Source organism: Adelges cooleyi, unplaced genomic scaffold, assembly GCF_023614345.1.
Source record: "Adelges cooleyi isolate 19-005CV unplaced genomic scaffold, UGA_ACOO_1.1 ACOO_flye_CR_arks_rails_tigmint_CR_PRNA_108, whole genome shotgun sequence".
NCBI classification, from domain to species: Eukaryota; Metazoa; Arthropoda; class Insecta; order Hemiptera; family Adelgidae; genus Adelges; species Adelges cooleyi.
This window is the reverse complement of record NW_026095761.1, coordinates 406,252-428,824: the sequence shown is the minus strand read 5'-3', so window position 1 is coordinate 428,824 and position 22,573 is coordinate 406,252. Positions and strand designations below refer to the sequence as shown.

The following is a 22,573-nucleotide window of genomic DNA, read 5'->3' as shown; positions in this document are numbered from 1 at the left end:
GGTGTATTATAATGTGTAGTATTAACTTACAAATTCGAACCCCTATACTTATATTTTATTCGTGTACCTACATAGTTTTTTTATTCGAGACTATAAGTCGATGGACTCGAGTGCGTTGCATGTCGATGCTAATGTGCTAAGAAAAGTTAAAGTCAACGTAACACGCAAATACAAAGTGACGCGCGTGTAGAACTTGAACGCTTCTAGAAAAACATTTTAGAAAATCATAATGATTCATTCAATTATGCTTGACTCTCGAGTACATCTAATGTTATTATATTTATTAATATTTAATGTCTTTTAGTATATCACAAGTATGTCAACCTTATGCATTAACTTATTATTAAATACGCGGAATACCGTATTTACTTTCAGCGGTATATTTTTGTTGCAAACTTACTTGATTAATACTGACACTGATTTAATAAACAGTGACGCACCTACCTGGTATTGGTGAGCTATTAACCTAATCTCTCTAGGGTCGTATAACATGGTTACATTTTAACCGAATAAAACCAAGCGAAATGTAAAAAAAATAATAATATAATACTTTTGTACTTATGTATTATAATTGGATATTTCGACCGTCGCCTCGGTGAGGTGTCTTTGACGGGAGAAAATTGAATATTCTTATTATATTTTTATTCAATTCGAAACTCGTGTACAACCATCGCGTTTATAATGGTACGATTTTGGTGTTGAGGAAATTTGTTCCCAAATAAAGTACATCCATATATCACGCAGCAACTCGAAAACGTTTTATCCCTGACATCGTGATCCCCGTACCTGAGCTATATATTATGTTTTTAATTTTCGACTCGACACGAGGCTTGTGTGTGTTGTAAAGTGAATTTTCGATTTGACTATACAAGCGCACAAGTCTGTTATAATATACATATATAAGATGTGTTTAAAGCGAAAAATGCGTTTTGTAGATTATTATCGAATGCTGCTGTTGCGAACAAGAGGTTTGGAGGGGTAAACAGAAAAACGATTAGAGTGTCCGTCAAAATTGTTTACACTTCGGAAAACTCGGTGTGCCGAAGACGAGTTACAAGTTTTATATATAATCAATTCAGGCCCAACGCCGGTGGTGGTGGTGGTGGTGGTTGCTGATTGATAATACGCTGTCAAGTAGTTTTCCTTTAACTGCCATACGCGCGTCATCTCTCCGTCTCCAAAGACATAATCGATGGGAAGCTGTTACCCATCCTGAGAATGTCTAATTCTATTTCCCCCCTTTTTTTCGTGCTTCACACAAGCACAAAAACTATGTTGTGTCCGTTACAGGAGAACCTCCGCCAAGAGTGTTTAGCATAATTACATTAGTCCTTACGCTATTACTACTATTTACGGTCGTTGTTTCATGTCAGTCGCACTCTTCGCCCATTACATGGTCGTTTTCCACACTGTATTAATGTATACAATTTCGGTGGTAAACTCCACATTCGTTAATATTAAATATTAACTCATTGATATTTTTGTATTAAACACATTGTTCACCTACTCAATGCATTAAACAACCACCTATGCAGACGTATTCTTGGCGTAAAGCCAAGAAAAATAATTTTAAATAATATCTATAAAAGAAAAAAAGAAAAAATGATGATGTCACAATAAGGACAACTGGACAGTTTTTAATTTTTCACTCTTCGCCAGACCCCTCTCATGAGAGTAGGTATTATAATAGATAAGTGGGTGGCTCCTATTAATCCCGATGTTGATTAGAGCGAGACCTAAGTAAGGTGTACTGCGAACACGCCAACGTAGGATATTGTTATTATTACATCATAGCAGCTATGAGCGATATCGTTATCTGCTTGATGTGTGTTCATTTAAGTGTGTTGAATAAATCCATAACATTGTTTAATCAAAAACCTAACATTTATGTATATGTTTATTTTGTTAACAACATGTTTATAGTGTAACGTTAATTGGGAATGGCGAGTTTTAATTTTTTTACAACAAATATTTGCAATTAATTTATAACAAATGTTGTAAATGTTTCTTTTTCATTTTCGTCGGATTTTTTATTAATTAATTAGACTTAGTTGAAGTATTCAATGTGCTTGTGCTACTGCTATTACATACAAAACCTATAAATATATAGTCAAAAAATGCATGAATTGATTGAACGACTATTGTGTCTGTACGATTTTTTTATCGGGTTCGAAGAACTTGTCATAGGTTTAGATTTATCAAATGAACAATAGTGAGCCCGAGGCGCGAATATAAACCCATGTATATGCAGCTACTCCCTAACGAATCGCATATCAATCGTGTATGTTATTCTAATAACATTAGGGCTTTGAACCCTTTTAAACTTTAATTTATTATGATCAGTCTGGAACCGTCCTACACGCATCAAGAAGTATAATTTTTGGCAAAACCGGTTCACAACTAGTTATTTAAAATAACATTTTATGCTGATGCGTATTAATCTGACAAAATTGCTTATCTATTGAACTGGAAACGGATACTTGTTTAATGTTTTATTTTTAATTAAAAATAAAATAATATGTTTTATTTAAACATAGTGTGGAAGTATAAAATTATTATCTGACAACCATCCGTGTTACACAGAACTGTATATCATTCGTTGGTTATGTAGTTTAAATATTTCATTTTGTGTAACTTATCATAAACACAATGTTGATTTGGTAGTACATAATAGTAGTTTTTACTTTATTGTTTGAGTCAAACACTTGTGTTTTTCGCCTTTGAAGGTACATTTAAAATGTATTCTTTTTAGTCCATACGTAAACTCATTAAAACTTTCATTAAAGAAAAATCTGTTCAGAGAAAACAGCAGATTCATGTCGCGCATCGTAGCACGCCACCCCTTAGGGACGAAAATTGTACTTACTCTCTTCAATTGAGACTTTTAGCTCATAATAGACTTCAAAAAAATATCCCATTCATAAAAGAAATTCCTTTTAAATTTATGAATTAAAATCAAATTAAACTTATTTTGAAAGTTTTTTGGGCCATATTCTTCTTTAGCTTGTACAGTAATCATATACATCACGCATACAATTTATTTTAGTTGAAATTATGTTAGTAAATGTTTTATTAATTGATTTAATATATAAGTAACCTTGAAGTGAAACTTAATAAGTATAACATCGATCCAAGTCCAGTTATTTAATAAATTAGGGTTTTATTTTTTTACCTATACAAAGGACTAATTTTAAATTAGCTGACTGATATTTGTATTACTTCTATTAATCAAAATACTATTACTAGATAACAATTAACAATGTCTTATGTTCACCCTTAAAAAAAAAAACTCTTAAACAATCATCATTTAGGTCGAATTAAAAGTAGAAATTTATTTAAAGAAAACGATTTTGACTAAAGCTGTTTCTAATGAACATTTTATATATACGTGCCGTGAGTGTGTACTTATCTTCAAATCAGTGACCGGCACAAACTTTTGACTGTGTTAGTTTTTTTCAAAATATTTGTTTATTATTCTTGAAGGAAATATTAAAAAACTGAAAAAAAAGGAATTGCAGTGAAAACGTTATTAAAATTCCCGTTATATTTATTTCAACTTTTTTTTTAACTCCCAGTGGTCTTATCTTTTTTATTATTATTTTCGCTATGTGAGCCGATCCTGAGCGAGTCAGCGAGTTTAACGGAGGATGAAATTATTCATAATGTGCAGAAAGGACGATTATATGTTAGTCAATTGACGAGACGGAAATGGCCTTTTTTAGCTAAATGTATTATCAGTAAAGTTGAGAGTAATAGTTGAGATTATTGTACTAATATTAGCTTCGATGCAAGGATTGATTTTACAATAATGAATGAACTACACACAAAGTAAAAATATATATAAAATAAAGCTTTTAAGATTTTGCAATAATATTTAGGAGACTATTCTTCAGTCTCTATACCAATTGTTTGTGAAGTACAATGAAAATCGCAAAAGCATTATTTATATTAGTTTAGTTTCCATTAGTCAAATTCAACATTCCTCCAAAATACTGAGACAGCATGTCCAAAAAGTTGTACTCATTATGAAGTTTGATAGCTTTTAGTCGGATTGCTCGACTTCTTAGAACAATAGCTGTTCTTTTGTTTTTTCTGTTGTTGCTATATTATTAACTGAAGAACTTCCTGAAAAAGTTTTTTTAATGTTTGTTTTCCACGCTATTATCTACAACTCAGGCTTCATACATTTTTAAATGATATTTCTTATTAGGTACAAAAATCGGTATTAAAATTTGAGTGTCATAATAAATATATATAATTTAATACTGTATTTGTGGTGTTATTTGTTATTTATTCACACGTTGCAATGAATATTTTGGTTTATAAGTGTCTATTTACTCGTTGATTCTTCGAGAAAAAATATCACAATATTATACATTTTATTCGTATTGTACACGCATAACACAAACTTCAACTACCCTACACAATCAACGTTTGAAACTTTTTTTAGACCCTTTAATTAACATAATATCAGCATGCAATCGCTTTTTAGTAAAATGAGGTCAAAAATATTTCAAACAGCATTTTTCTCTATCATAATTATTGTTCTAATACTTTTGATAAAAATACCATAAATTGTAACCTATTGGTGAATCGCACCTATTTGACATAATAATTTTGTTATTCAGTTAAAATTTCTTATTTATCAAATTATTCACATACTTAAATCGATTTGCAGTATCTACAGAATTATCTTTTATTGTAAATAAAAATATAACTTTAATTATAATTTTAATATTCATGTTTTAATTTGATCAGTACAATATTATGACAAATTTATTTCTATCACAGGATGTGTCATAAACTTAAAGTAGGATCTTTTAATTTTTTGTCATTGGTTTTGTACTATTTTATAAATACAAATTTCTCTTATAAGTGGTATCAAGTTTAAAAATTTGTCGTTTAGTTTTTTTTCTTCTAAAATCGATTTTTTAAGTAAAAATGATCTGTTAATATTGTAAATGTTTGAATTATAATATTTAAAAGGGCTTGAATATAAAAATGTACAATACTTAATACACATCATAATCTACTACAAGATAAAACAACAACTCGCTGTTTTAAATGTATAAGCCTGATTGTGCATATTTTTGTAAATAATACATAAATACAGTTTGAAATGTTACCAGTTGTTTTGTTTTTTTTTTTAATGTATTCAAATCTTTTAACACTCAATTTTATTTATATATGTACACGTGTTTGATCGATCGTAATAGAGTTAAACAAGGAACAATAACAGAAGAACTAATAAAAATAAAAGTAATAGTGGATAACTGCAGTCTGAACCCTGGTAGTCGCTGTTTATAATCTATGCGGGCCGTGTTCGTAGATGAAAATACAAATTTGCCATCATCATCATTGTCATTATTATTATTGTTATTATAACATCACTGTCATCATTATCATCATGTGCCACAGAGATATTCGAATAATGACGAGGAGTCGTGCAAATCGGTGGAGTTCTTACGGTCCCATTTCGCGGTAACCGATTGGTATATACCTGTGTTCACCGCGGTCACAATGTGTTCTTCGTGCGTCGGCGGCGAACCGTGTAGGACGTAGGACTACTCACTACACATAAGTCAACGTCCTCTGTATACATACTCACAGACACTCACATAGGCTGCTGCTGTCCGTCAAAGTGGTTTTATATGTGTTACTTATATACAGCAACAGGGCACACGAGCGTAATACTCGGTACAAATGGTGTGTATACACTTATTATTTAAGGAGGACTGCACAAATACAGTATATATGTATGAAGACGTCCATTATTTTAAAAGTCGTGTCTTACCGGTTTTGCCTACGTCCGGTTTTTTTGAATCGAGACCGTCTATCCGGCTCGGTGAAAACAATAAAAATGAGTATGTATGTACTATATACAAATAGAAATAATATATAATTGTGGGTAATCCACTTGGGAATTACAAATACAAGATAGAACCAACGGACGGCGAAGACACGACCTATTGTCCGTGTGTTCGTGTTAACGGCGATCGACCGAGGGCAGAGATCGAACCTGAAGATCAAGAAGAGGTGCAGCGATCGTGATCGCTACACCGATCTATGCACGGTCAGTCTTCTTAATTGTACCAACTGCACACCTTGTGTGTATAGTATGCAATTTCGCTTGCATGTCTCGCTGGCATAGTGTGATTTGTTTTTTCTTTCTCGCTACTCCGTCGACCGGAAATTTTCCTAAACACTCGCCAAGGTCGAAACGATTGCCATTCCCGCCACGACGTTATCATATCTTCACAATTATTTCTCACTAATGTTTGTCGTCGCATAACATAAAAACCTCAAATCGTTTCTACCGCGCCAGCGACGATATTTCATTAGAATTATTTTTCTTCGCCTTAACCCACACAAGTGGGGCCGACCACCCTGATCGTCTCCCTTCACTGTTCTCTACCCGTTACCCTAAAAAAAAAAAAAATATATATATATATATATAATATATATCTACACCGCACATCTCCGTGTTTCTTTTAATAACGTCCACCCACTTTTTTATTGCTCCACCTCTCCCTGCTACCCTTACATTTATTGTAAATTATTTTATACTACTCGATAATAATTCATTTGAAAAAAAAAACATTTGAAGATGGATATGTTAATGTATTTAGATCGAAATGATATAATATTATTATTCCGTTACTTTTGTTTTAAACCATCGTATTTGTCAAAACGTTCCGAGTTAATCAGATTTTTGTCAATGACACGTGAATCGTATCGACGGGAAACAATGACTTGGCCATTAGTTTTTCGAATTAATCAGATTAACCAGTTAGGTATAAATCCGAAGGTTTCGGTTAATGACACAATGCTATTTGTCACGCTTTTTCATTGGCCGTAGGGACTAGGCTGCACAATAAATACTCATTGCCAGTTAATTACCAAACTATTTTTTATTATTTATTTATTTTTGTAAACGAAAAAATATAATTCGAGCTAAAATAACGAAAATCAATGTGCATTATATCATTTGCATGTACAACAAAAGTTTTGTAAATGAAAATTAAATTGTAAACGCTTTTAAGAGACTTTACTGCCTATACATTTATGTAAAGGTACACACATTAAAAGTTATTAACATGGTTTTTCTAGCTAAATTCCTAAGTATGATTTTTATTACTATTCAAAGTATGATAACAATACAATTTTTTATTATTACCAAGTAAAATGTAAAAATAACACGTATTTTATATCACATTTAATTTGTGTTTAATATTTTTTCTGAGATATCTTGCTATTATCATAAAAACTCGTAAAGTATAAACTATAGTTAATATGAATATTTTATGTTTGTAGAATAAATACAAAATCGTACAGTATCGTTGTACTAACCTATTTTCCGCTGATACCTACTAGTTTTCTAATAATGTTCTGATTTTTATTGGGTTTTGCAAGGTAATAAAATGTATATAATAAAATGTATTCGTTTAAAAACTAACTTTGTCGAATGCTCACTTCACGAGTTGCCGTAAGCCACATTTTATCTTATCAATAGTTAATAGGTAATAAATAAACATAAATAAAAGAATGCTCAACATTTTTACAAATTAAACATATTTCAATATATTGAAAAAAATAGATAATAATGAATAAGAGAAATCAATACATATTACATGAAGAGATACTTTTAAGATACTAAACAAAAATTATAATAAAAATAAATTAACATATTGTAATGTAATAAGATATTGGGAATACAAATGATAATTTATTATGTGCAGAGTATCTTTTTAGTAATCTAACAATTGTCATGGGTGAGATCATAAGATATGTGTTATTTTTTACAAAATCATTGGGTCGACACGTTTTATGGGCGTGTGTGCTGTTATTTTTCGACAAATACAAATTTCCAGCTAAGACGTTCAGAGTAAATCACTAAACAGTGTAAATACTGCGTTCTGCGGGTATTGCGTATTGTCGTGATAAGACGCTATTTGCTTTGTCATTTCCTCGGCGCGCTCGTGACGGTTCGCGGTTTCTGTACGGAAAGCATTAGCCCAAGTTTTCGACGTCGTTTCATACTTACAATTTATATAAGTACGAACATGTTTGGTACGTTTGCCGTGTACGGTTTGTCGGAATTTTCCAGTCTCGAGCTATTTGGCGCATCGATAAAAGAAAACAAAAGGGTCATGAATACATTTTGTTTTTAATGGTAAATGCCAACAGCTCTCGTCGACACGCTTGTTTTTTGTTTACCACATTTTTTCCCTCTACAATACGCAATACGAGTATATATATATATATATATATAAAGATACATTGTACATATATGTATGTATTTAACCTAAATTTGTTCTCGCTGTGCAATCTGTGATCTCGCCGCTATTTGTACACCGCTCGTAACATCCTCCAGACACCGAACGAGATGTCGGTTCTGTCGTAGAGGTACACGGTCTACATTCTTCGATAAAGCGCGTTATCCCACTGTATATATAGTATTGTTTGTTTGCAAAATCGAATCCCACATAGTGAAGAAATTTAATTAAAAAAAAAAAAAAAAAATTAATTGTTCGGTTATTAAAAAATATTTCCGCCGCTGTTGACCGAAAAATATAATATGCGGGCGAAGCGTCGCCATTTTTTTCCACGTGAAAAATCGGTTAAACGCACGCATTTAAAAAAAAGTGGTTTGCAATACAACCGATATATTACCCTATAGCGGATGATTACAAAAAAGAGCGATTACACGCGTACGAACAATAAAAAAAAAAAAATTCACGTTTTCGTAAATACGTTGACCTCTACTTACTGCTACACATCAAAAATTGTTTGTCATTATATTATGTGTTCAGTAATAATATGCTTTTTGTGTAACAAACTGTACGGGAGTTGAATGGTTTTGAAGTTTTCAATTCAAACTATATAGTGATATATTACCAATATCGATAATTTAGGTGTGACATTTTTTTGTAATAAAAAAATAGTTTTTTTGTATGGTTACAACTGAAGTCGATGACTTCCATGCCTGGAGAACTCAAGCTTAGTTTTAATTAAAATATATCTAACGTGGTCGCTTTCACTTACACGTCAACCAGTCAACTTTTCTTCATTTGACTGATTTTTGTTGCACCATAATTATCATGAAACCCATGTCATTTACTTTTTTTTTAATTGAACCTACTGTTTAACATATGGATGGTAAAACTACTCTACACGTTTTCCAGTAACCTTTCTCAAAAGTTTCTAGACCAAATCGATACATTAGGAAGATAAAAGTTAAACACCTAGGTACTACTTAATGGTGATCGTATATCTTGTTAGTGTACACTTTTTAATAATTCTTTCCATTTCGGTATGCATTACGGTCTACGAATTAGAAGGCTAAGGCAGTGAAATATCCGATTTTTCGCTGTCACAGCACATTTTTTTATTTTGCCACGTTTCTTTAACTCGGTAGTAATTACTTAGTGTAGAAGCGCTTCTAAAATTGACTTTAAATAATGGCAACCATCAGTAATTATTTAATATTCTTACGGGTTTTCCACGCAATGTCTTCTGTCGCGTTCCAGTATTTTTTTCTAACTTGTGATTTAATGTAACCTTGTTTTGATATTTCATTTAAATTACATAATTTTCTTGTCTCATGGGCGTCGCATGCGCTGTTTCTCACGTGAACCGCCGACGACCACGCTGGTTGCTACTATATTACCATCACTGCCATAATCAAGCTCGCCATAGTATTGTATGAATTCTTTTAGTTCAGTGTCGGTCTCACTTCTTTGGGTAATCGGGGTCACACATGGTGTGCACGAACATTTTCGGGTTAATATTACACAAAATAAATGAAACGAAAACAAAACCGCTAATAAAAGCATAGTCACTTATGGCGCAATATGTCTTTGTAATATATCAATGTTGTACCTACTTCAAAAATTATATTACAATTATATCAGACATTCAAGTGGATCTAAAGTCGCTGATCCGAATCCGTAAATTAGACAACAATGGTCGACAACAGAGGACGAAATTGTGAAATTAGATAATAATTCACAAAACACAAATTGCATCGTATTTTTTGTTTCATAGATAATACCTTTTGGACATCATGAAAAAGCCGTCAGATCTGTACGATTTTATTTTATTTTTACTTCTGACATTTAAACAACTTTCTTTTTATTAAATTAATGTACAAATAGTAAAATTTTCTGGTACAAAGAATATATTTCGTTCAATTTTTATGTACACTTCTGTACTTACTTCAACAATTATTTATTGATTATTATCCTTACTTAAAAAAGTTGGTGTACCTAAATAAAAACTTATTTGGTCCCCTCGGCTAGCCTGTGATTGATATATATATATATTGTGAAGGGAAGGAGCTTAATGGGGTTTTATTTATTTGCATCTGCTTCACATAAATATATAATACTCGGCGCTTCTTTCCTTGAAATATCAAACCTATGTCTATTGCAAAATTTAAGCAGTTAAAAAAAATGCTTTTTAGCAATATTAAGTACTGTACAAATTAATCGAAGTGTGCATTTTATTTGTTTCAGTTAAACTATTATTAATTATTAGGATAGATACTTCTTACTTGGTAGTCTAGCAATTATAAACTTTGATAAGATTATCGCGTGCACTAAATTTGTTTATTGCAATGGGCTTTTTTAGAAATACATGTATCGTATAATATATTATATCATACCTATTGCCTACATACATTATAATATATCCTCTAAATCGTTTTCGTTAATTATGTGCCATTATTTTGTGTTGGATTATTCTTGATTGTATAATGTATGGGAATAGCTGGTGGTTTTATTGACTTGCAATAAAATATAATTTACACTGTTAGTTAGAACTAAACGTTGAACTAAACACATATTCAGTTGCACGTTAATAACTAGTTAACATTCAACACATGACAAAATCACAAATATGATCCAAATATTTTTTTAAATATAGTGTACTTTAATTTAAAATGTTGTTTGTGTAAACTGATATTATAATTAAAAATTCAGCGCATTTTATGCGAAGTATATAAACATGTTACGTGTATGTAACGATTAACGAAGTAGGTTTTATAATATATAGAAGCGCTATAATCGTTAAAGAACAAAATAAATATCATACAAAGTAATATTATTTTTCCTTACTTAAGTGACTTTTGCTAAACCAATATCACAGCGATTTTAATATATCTTAAACTCAGAATAACGCAATAAGGCAGTAACATAGTATTATATTATTAATATTGTATATTACATTATTATATTTTGCTTGTAGAATTTCAAATAGGATTTGTACCATTTTGTGTTGCTTACAAAGAACCCGTTTGTTAATTTAATTAATTCCTTATTGTACATAAATGTGAGCTAGACGTGGGTCTGTATAAATACAATACATTATTGGTAGACGATCTTTGATCTTCACAATTAGAATGTCACAAGGGTAATTAAAATAAAATATAGATTAACTTTAAATAATAATTATTTTTAAATTTAATTTGTTTGTAAAATGTTTGTTTTACATTTGTGATACTGGTTTAGATAATTTGGGTAATCTGTTTGTATATGTTATCAAAGTTAGGCAAGTTAATAATTTGTATTGTTTAATAAAACATGTATTTTTTCAACTGTATTTTTTAGTTTCAAATAAATCCAAAAATAGTTTACTTAAATTTATGATTTTGTTAATAAAACAACTAGTTGAAGTCATACGAGCACTTTATTTGCTCTAGTTGTTACTCACTTAATTTATTCGTTTTCTGTATGAAATCTTTATTGTGCGAAAAGGTAAATCAGCTATCAACTAAAGGTCTATTGTTGAAATTTGAACTCTTTGGCAACACCGGTAAGTGTAAACGCGGTATACATTTGTCTGTCGCCTAGTGCACCGACCGACTATATTATATTAGAACGACCTTGGTATAAGGACAATATAGCTAATGTCGCCCCATGTTTCCTGCGGTCATTAAGATTATTGGCCGTCGCGTCGGTTGCACTAGTAATTGTTACACACAAACTAACGTAAATTAAATCCAGACAAATCTCGAATCAAAAAAGTTTAAAGAACTCTTCAAGGTTGTCGTTCATGTGTTTATTTTACCGCACAGAAGTAAAAAAATGAAGTGACCCGACATCTCTTTTTTTTTTACTATCGTACTCTTCATATTTCATATCATAGGGTCTGTACTAGACGCTACAAGCAAGAAAATGTTATAGAACGTTGGGTCTCGCTCTGATCACCAATAACAAAATGCCATGAATCAAACATTACATAATATGATGTGGGACTTTGGAGAGACAGAGCTATAGTTATACAAATTTATAAGATTAAATATGTTAGTTCAAAGTCTAAATTAGCTGTGTATCTCTCGTATTTACCTTGACGCCAATATTTGGCTTTTATTTGATAAAAGTTCTATAAGTAAAAGTTATATAATCTTTTTATATATTAAAACAAAGATTAATAATATGTTGGACAATTGCTGGCGCAAAATAGAAAAAAGTAATCTCTTAATATAGTTATAGTATTTATATTTTTCTTACAACAAATATACTATAAAGGCTATACCTTTAGAAGCCCGTCGAAAGCTTTTTCCATAATATATTTTTCATAATCCAGCGGTTTCTTACACTAACCCTAACATATTAACCTTTCTTCCTGGCCATCTATTAAATCTGTACAACACAATAATGTGTAATAAACCTATTTGGGTGGTTGTAAAATGTCAACATTTTACCCGTTATAAAAAAGCCAGTATGTCCTTTCCTCCCACACATCCCAGACCCCCAACGTCACACACCTTATAGTTTGATTTTCGGGTTATAAATAAAAAATTGTTACACGTATATATATTTTTGCATTATTCTAGTTTTATATAGCGTGAATGAAAACAATAATTAACATTATTTCTTTGTTGTTTTATGTTAATTCATTTGATAAATTTGGTTTTATGAAATGTTAGATTGAACGTCAATGACTTCATTGAGTTCATATGTTATATATTCATTTAAGTATAGAGTATTTGTATAATGTATAAATATATTTATACAATGTAATAATTAATGCAAAACAATCAGATAACAGAAAAAATTGTGTGAGAAAAAGGCAAGATGGTTTATTTTAATAATTGTATTTTTAAATATAATAAAACCATTATGTAAATGGTTTTTATTTATCATATTTTAAGCTTTCAGTGACCATCAAACTACATTTTAATGGATTATTTACCTAACTTTAAACCTCTAATGATATGTATCTTTATGTCTGTATTTACTTGCATTTGCTTTTATACAAAAGTGGTTTAATAAATGTAGTTCTATTATAATATAGCTAAAGAAACTTTTTTATTTACCGACATGACGTTAGACGTCATTAAACTTTTGTTTAATTAACAAACCCTCATTTTATATTGAAGATAGGTGTTTCCTTATATGCGTATTTGGTATGTTATAGCCTATAGCTTCACAGTTTGGTTAGTAACAAAAATGTGTTGATAAAGAATTTATAAAACCGCTGCAAAATACTTTTAACAGAGTATGATCATTAATTACTTAAGTCTCTTTATAGCATAAAATCACAATTACACGCATTTTACATTATTGCAATAATGTGTTATTTTTGTTATAAAATTAAAAATTGCATAAAGTATGTGTACAATTATTTGACTTGATTACATTTTTATGTAGGTTAGGTCTATTGGCGTAAAGCGTGTAAGAACAATATTATCTTTATAATTTCGTTGGGGTAACAATTATATTGAATTTTTACTGGCCGATCCAACGTGTGTGTGTGTGAATGGTATTTTTTGATTCTTAATATTTAAATGAATCGATGATCATTTGCTATGCGCTTTATAATATGAATTAGATTATAATGCTTCTAAGCAGGTGTAATCAGAAAGCACAGGTGATATTGCTAAGCTACGTCGGTTGGTTGACCAGCAGTTTTGTAAAGTTTTAACCGATTCGTTGAGGTTAGTGTGACTGATGTCTCCTTCAGTGTTGTGCACAGTGGATAATACCAACCGTTGGGATTATTTTCAGGATGTACTGCGTAAAACCTCCGTTTCGGCGAGTGCAAGCCGTATTTCTATTAAATAAACAGAATAAAAAAAAATTGTTTTAAAGATACAGCCGGTGGAACTAATTTCCGACTAATCGGCCAAATATATTTTACGTGTAAACGCTCTTCTACTTTTTCGCCGAAATGTACACGCAGTGTGTTAATAGCATAATATTATGTTTGTCAATAAATGAAAAAAATAATAGTAACGGAAGTTACTTGAATACAAAAAAAATGGAATAAGCTACAGGCTTTGTGATGTCTAGTCTGACAATATCGCCAATAGAGTGAACTCGATAGGTACAATAATATAGGATATACCGCTGAGTTAGCTTAATTTTGTTTATAATTGCATTATATTACTAATAAAATATATAGTATAAGACCATTACTAGACTCGTTGATAGTACAGTTAACACCATAGTTTACGTTAGGTATTATTAAACCATTGGAATTACAAAATACTATTGATGGAATCGGTAACATTAAATATTAAACAAAAAAACTTGTTATACTACTAACGTTTTTCTAGCTACAGCGCGAAGCTGAAAACATGATATAAGTAGTAAAAGCGTCTTCATAAAGTCTGACGGCTGATTGTAAAGATAATATGGGATAGAACAAATGTAAATTATTTTTTTTTTTAAACAAGCAATGAGTTGACATTTAGTTTCCTTTGTAAAAAAATGTTGTTTTATTTTAAATAAAAATTTAATTTTCATTTTTTCCATTCGCTTATAATTTATTCCACCTGATATCGTATAGCAAACGTTGTACAATTTTAGTTATATTTTAGTTTTATAATTTCAAAAACTGTAGATGATTAGCAATTTTCATATTACAATGACCCGACTCTGATTATCATAATAATATATGAATTGAGAATAACGTAGCTAAATGTCAAGTAAACTTCAAAATACAATTGGTTCGCATGTCGTCAAAATGCTTTTATTATATTGTTCTTCTTATTTTTGCCTGACGTAATACATTATACATGTTTAGGTCACCGTAATCGATCGTTTTTTTATTTTTTTAATAGGTTCTTTGCTGCCATAACATACTAAATCGGCAGTATACTACCATTTTTTTTTTATGTTAAACGTTATACATCTTTAAACGACTTTTACTGTTATGAAATCGTTATTTAATGTATTCAAAAACATTATCAAACTTAATTTAAAATTGGCCGAAGGATTTAATGTTGTAAGTTTGTTACTGCCGAATAACTTTTGGCGAACAATTTTGCGTTTATTTTTCTAAAAAAGGATTAAATTAAGTAGCCTTAATGATTAAGGCTTTTTACTAAAACAATTATATTACCTATTGCATACGGATAAATATTATTTTACTTTGGCAAGTGAAACGTATAAGATATTATATTATAATTTGCGAAAAAGTTTTAATTGATCGAAGGGTTGTATGCGAAAACATAAGAATTAGCACATAAATAGTGGAGATGTGTCAAATTAATCATAACGCGGTATCGTGTGTCAGTAGTTTTTTTTTTTTTTTAATAGGTACAATATTACGATTTATGATTTTTTCTTAAGTCGTTTTAACACTAAAAGTTTACCGAAAATCAATGTATAGTGATTTATAAACGGCTATTTTTCTCTAAATGTTGAGTTTTCTAATAAAATGTTTAGTATGTTGTTTAGTGATTTGATGATTAGTTAACTCCCATTTATGATTTTCCAAAAAGTCCCGCTTGTTAATTATTGTTACCTCGTCTTTCATAATTATTTTCTATCTCGCCTACACTAATATATATTTAATACTGTTATTTCTTTGCTAACATCAGCTGTTTGTTCGCAGGTTTAACGGAAACACATGAAAGAGAGAAAAAATTAATCTGCTGTAGTAATAAGACCAAACGTAAGTAATCGTCAAAATTATAAAATATATAGTTCATAATGTAGATTTAAATTTCAAAGTTGTAATTCTAGTGCGATATAAATCTTATATGATCAATTATTATATTATGAAAAACGCCGCGCGCGGCACACAAACATATTAAGTTTTTTTTTTTTTTAATTTACCGGTTATACTTGCGCTTATTTTTTTTTTAAACTGTGCCTAGTTAATGGGTTTCCACGTGTAACCGTATAAAGTTTATAAAGACTTTTTAAATTATATTTTTTACCGGGACTTACATAGGGTATAAAAGCGACAATGACAATTTTATAGATTTATATATCCAGACATTTTTAATCGCGACAAAGAGGATTAAAAACACTACATAAAATACATAGTCGTATGCGTTATTATTTTTTTTTTTTAATCTCTACCATGCCTTAGATGTCATAAATCCCGTACGCAATTCGGAGAGCCTATAATAACAGTAACGGGTTTACCGCCGTTCGGGGACCATTTTACGTGCTATACACACGCCCCTTAAAAAATAATCGAGGAGGGTTAAATCATAACGTAAAATAACATGAAAAAAGCTAGAAAAATACGACTTTCTATATAGTGCTTACATGAAAATCGCGTTTCTCGTTAACTTATGTGGTTCATATATAGATAATATATTGTTCGTGTACTACTAGGCTGGACCATATTTCAATTTTTTCAACGTCAATACGAAAACTTGATTTTTTGATGTTCTAAAAGTTTGTGAGTTATGCTCCTTAAAATGTTGTCGGTCTTGGGAAAGATAAACATTCGCCTTTAACCGTAATTCCAAACAGTAAATAAATATACGTTTGCTGAACGTTATTCAATACATTTTTATGATTAAAAAAAATGTACATTATCGATGACAACAACAATATAGTAACGTTTTGTGCGGTGGCCCATGCTCCTTTCGCAAAATGAAATTGGTTCCTTAAACTCGAATACTTTAGATACAGCCGTAGAACAGACAAGAACTATTTGAGTTATTATAATCTCGTTAATATTTAGTAGTACTTTATTTTTATTTATTTTAAATATTTTTTTATCTCGAAGGCACCGTATAACATAGATGAGTAACATAATAGTGTACGCATGACTTGCAAAGTACATGTGACTTTTTGGCATCATTCGTGTCTCCATGTAATATTATTACAGAGATTAAATCTGCGATTCGGCGAAATGTCACACTTAATGTCTTTTGTAGTGGTTGTAACTTATTTTCCATGAAGAGTGAAGATGCATGCTTAAATGATTACCATTTAAAATCGATATTTTGCTTTCTTAAAGAGGACAATTTTACCTAGAAATACCTTTATTTCGTATTCCGTGATGGGAGTATGGCCCATATATTGTATTCTTATCGAAAAAAAAACAACTTGGCATTCTGAGTATGAGGGTGTGTTTTCGTTTGTGCAATACTTATGTCTGTCGATAACGCCTATGCGGATTTGAACATTTCCCTAAAATGTTACCAGTATGTTTGTTTAGTTGTCTAGATGAACTGATTAAATTTTGTTGGCAACCGGGTAATTGAGTGATTATTTTTCTAGTGATCCATCTGCTGTTATCAGTCGAACTACCTAAATGTTGGACCATTTAGACCCCAATAAGAGAATTTCAAAACAATTGTTGTCACAAAAAGGTATTCGCGAGGGTTACATTCATATCCTTTAGTTTAGAGGAATAAGTGCCAATAATTTGGCAGCAGGTTTTTTTATTTTAATAATTTAATCTAAAAAGTTAAATTTTTTTTTTAAATAACTAGAGCTTTTTGATTAGGGCTAATAATTTTGGTAACTTGGTATTTTTTTTGTAACTTTTTTACTAGTTTTGTTCAACTTGCTTAATTTAATGATAATATATAGGTATAATATTCCGCGACGTTTATTGAAAAAGTGATATTGGTCTTTGTCGTAGGAACATTTTTTTTTCTCCATAAAAATGTATTTAATGTTAACCATTTGTTTGAATTATTAAATTAAAAACTCATACTTATAAATGTTGAAAAATTCATTAAAGTACAAGTGAACGCATGAATTGTACGTTAATATAACATAATGCGTCCGGAGACGATTAGGCTATACTTTTGAAAACATAATATGATGTGTGATGATACAATATATATATATATCCTTATTTCTGAATTTGATTGCGGTATACTTACTACGGAAATCCTACGGAAATAGGATCACCAATTCAATGTTTGGGTAAAGCTTATGCTTATCTGTAAAATGTAATATTCAAATCTATAATGTTATATGAAGCGCGTTTTTTTATAACAACATTATAGAATGATATTATAGTTCCACAGTAGCATTCTAACGAAATTACTTTATTTTATATATGGCATGTGCTTTTTCATGTATCATCAATGAATAGCATACTATATTCTCGGGGGGACGTTGCGTTGGCCGGGAAAAGCGTTTACGACCGTCGATTATACTACTCAATTCAAGTGCGATCATCGTTTTGTGTCATCATGTGCACCGCCTTCCTCTGATTTAGAACCGGCACCGGACGCCCAATATTGTTAAACGAAACCAGAGCAGTTTTGATTTCCTACTACCTTTTTTGGTTTTAAATCCTAAATGGTTTTCCGTGTTAACACATATCCTGCGCGTGTTTGTTTGATTTATTATATTTATTATTTAAACGTACACCTGTGTATACCATCATAATACTATCTGGCTAAAGCGTTCAGACCCGTTTATTGTCGGTAGGTAATAATTTACAGTATCTATTGTTTTTTTTTTTCAAATACATTTTCCAGATTTTTTAATTGTTTAATAAATAATTTTCTAACGACTTCGCAAGTATAATATATTGAATCCCTCCCTCCCTTGTACATGATGCTCTTCGTACCTACTGAACCGAAATAATAAAAGCGTATTCTGTACCTTTATTGCAAATTAAACCTATATATTATTAAACTTTATCTTACTCAAATTTCCACTATTTTTATCTTAAATAACGTTTCTGATAATGTAAGCAATGGAGAGAGGTGACAAATGTGTAAAAATATTGCAAATAAAACGTAACATTTATCTAGTCAATCTGTATTTCAAGATTAAATAATAAATGTGGTTTTACTTTTAATTATAATTTTATATTAAAATTATTTTTCTATATTATTAACTGTCATTTTACAGTTAATGACGAAAAATCATCAGCATCATCTGTTGTAAGTATACAAATATTTCACAATAAATAATACTGTATCTATTTCGTTAAGTAATGTATCGTAACTCACATTATTACGAACATTTTGATCAATTTGTTTAACAAATTATAAATAACTACCCTCGGGCGCGGTATTAAATAATACATCAGCAAAAAACTTTTTAACATTATGAAAACAAAATAATTATAATTATGATAAATACATACTGCAAATTACATATTTTCATAACGACATAATGATCAAGTATGTTATTTAATTATTTAAAAAAAATATATATATATATATATATCAATTAGGTAAATTATTTATTCAGTTTCACCAGGCATTACTGTTAATCCTGAACACATTTGTTAATCTACAATAGGGCTGAGACGATTAAGCGCTTAACAGTGTTCGTCGAAACTGGGTGATTTAAATACAATATAAACCGTTTTTATCCCCATGTTTGTAATCTATGTTTAAATCGGATAAAATGTTCTTATTGTACAAATCAGTACACATGTATATCCCAACTCACTGTTTACCACCTATATGTGAACTTTTTAAAATATTCCCAAAAAAACTGTATCACTCTAAAAGTATTTTGTATTTCTAAGACATGGTAGTATAATATATTTATTAAACAAACAGTAAAAATCATATTTTTTAATTGTTATTTACTTTTTTACTTGTGAAAGTTTATAAACACTTGTGCGGTATGTAAGAAAACTGATTAACATATAAATTAAAAATTTTACTTATGTATGAGTTTTTAATAATTTCGTAAATAGGTTTAATTTAATATGAATTATGTATTTTATATTCTTATTTACAAGAAAGTGAGCAAATTACGGTACGCTCTATCTTTCCGTGCTTCTTTAATTTCAATGCATACATCTTTTATTTTAAGCATCATCTTATTATCCTAAAAGTATTAGTAATACGTTACTGATTTCTACTATGCTGCTAAAAGTATAACCTAATTAATATTTATATTATACTTATAATGCTACTTGAGATCCATCCTTTACATTTTACCATATTATTATTTAATATAAAATGTTCGTTAATTCATCTTTAATGCCACTCAACAAATGATGTGTTTACGTTATTATTCGTAATTGCCTTCATAAAAAGAATACTTTTCGAAATAGGGTGTATCATATTAAACATTTCATTAGTAGTTGATTTTATTACCAATTATAAGAAGTGTCCATTTTATTATTTTAATAATCTTATGTTCCTTAATAAAATTAATTTTACATTAACACATATTTGGTTGAATATTGTCGATAGGTATCGCTTTAGCAGATTAACACGAAATATGATTACTTATACCTGTTTTAACAACGTTCACGAAATGATGTGAATGATTCACCACTTGTCGAATAATTGACCTATTCACTAACCTAACATATCCTACTCGGCCGTGTCATAGAACTGGTATGGTACCCTAGTCTCGGCAACAGAAGGTAATGATTCATATTCGATGGCCTCCAATTACTTCCGGTTATCCGTTTCAGAAATAAAAACAAATTTTTATGTTTTTTCACGTCGGGTTACAAATTAATTTTTAAATAATTATGTTATTAACTATAATAGAAATAATGTTTCGTTTAATTTTAACCAACTTCAGCGTGATTGTCAAAACACTTGACACCTAACACGGAGTTTACAGCTATCATAATAGTATGCATTTATGATATTATTATGTGTGTGAGTATTATTCGTTTCACTTGCTATCTTTTACATATTCACAGTGCTGTCATTTCGCTTAGAATTTAAGAATCAGTTAGGATGCACAAGTATAGTTGTTTGCGCATTCCAGCTATAAACATAACTATTAACAATATAATTACACTCGCGGTGAGCATAAATGCATGCGTGTCCCTCGGCATCAGTTCAATTTTTATTATTTAACCGCTAGTGATATGATACTAATTATAGGTAAAAAGGTAAAGGTAAATTGTCTATTCAATAATATTAAAAGAAACCTTCAGTCGCCTAATCACTAGGTGTGTTGCACTTTTAAAAGAGTACCTAGTTGTAATTTGTGTCCGGAGTCAGTGCTAAGGTCATGTTAGACTCCTGACTACTTTTAAACAATTGTGGTTAGTAGCCAGGTGGTACGTTTTAGTTAGTTTTGAAGGTCGAGGCACGTACATTATGAAATTGGTCGACTACAATTTACAATTTTAGGCGTTAAATGAAGTCACATTTTCTACAAAAAAATATATATGTTGTTCGTATGGTTTATTTATAATATCGTTTCTAAAAATTTGTATTAGTTAAACCAAATAAAACGTATGTTTCAAGTAGTTTGCATTAACGAACTAAGAAATATTTTATAAACTCCACAGGATAAATTGTCAAGTAAGTGTTGGACGAATAAGTTACCGGAGTTATTTTATTTCGATTTAAGCTATTTACCAATCTAAAAAACTCGTTATTTTATAGTAGGTCCCAGTCGGTGAACGAAGCAGAGACAATTATCTTTTATTCATGTATGAATTATGAATCAATTAAACCATATAGTTTATTGCAACGGTTTGGGAGGAATATGAATTAGGCTTAAAATATTATAAAAGTTAGATTACTTAAAAAAACTCGTCCGCAGATAGAATAAAATTAATTTATGTTTCACGGCATGTCTTTCTGTATAGTTTTTTTATATTAGTGGATTTAAAAACTGAATTACAAGTTTCAATAAAACTATTTTACTACCGCGGCGTTGACCTCGATGTTGAAAAATTGTTATTTTTTTTTATATCCGTGTATTTACCGTTTTCTTCGTATTAAGTTTTTAAAATTCTATTTGGCATAAACACTGTTCGGGTTAAAATGGTTATTTTGACTAACTAGTTTTTGTCAACCGCCACCGCACGCGTCACGTTTACGCTTATAAATCACTATTGCGATATTAAGTAATTCAAATTTGATCGACCTGATCCGCGATTTACGCACTTAGCTCGAATAACAAGTAGGCAAGCAAATTATATGCGTGCGCTCGTGTGGGTTTTGTTAAACGAACAGCTGGTTGGTGTATTATAGTTGTTTTAGCTTCGACGTGGAGCTGAGAAGATATGGTTTAACAATAATGCGTTTATATTATATTTGTGTGTCTGTTCCCTCGATACATTTTTACTCCTATTTATAAAGAAACGCCCAAAATGCAATTAAAAATGTATTACAGTATAGTGTATAGTAATTCTCATATTGTTGTACGAGTATATTATTATTACCTACCTGTTGATACTTAGGTATCGTGATTTCTGTTAGTATTTTTAATATTTGTGCATATTAAACTTGTATACAGGGCGATCATATAACTTTTAACGCAAGACACTGTATGTTTTTGGATATAATAGTAATTTTGAATATATTTTTTTTTAATATTGTTTTTAGTCTTTTAAATAGTAGGTATACATTTCCCAATCGGCCAACGACCACGTCGCCACTCCGACTCCAAAATAATATGTTCTGTGA

At 30.2% G+C, this 22,573-nt stretch overlaps 1 protein-coding gene across 3 annotated transcripts in view; it reads left to right on the top strand.

The window, feature by feature from the left end:
- The window catches only part of LOC126838937 (putative polypeptide N-acetylgalactosaminyltransferase 9), a 119,440-nt gene that overhangs the window by 6,071 nt on the left and 90,796 nt on the right, over positions 1-22,573 (top strand). For all 3 annotated transcript variants that reach the window (XM_050573763.1, XM_050573754.1, XM_050573745.1), the window contains exon 2: positions 15,847-15,906. The gene's annotated coding sequence lies outside the window, so the exon portion shown is untranslated. The remainder of the gene's footprint in view (positions 1-15,846; positions 15,907-22,573) is intronic.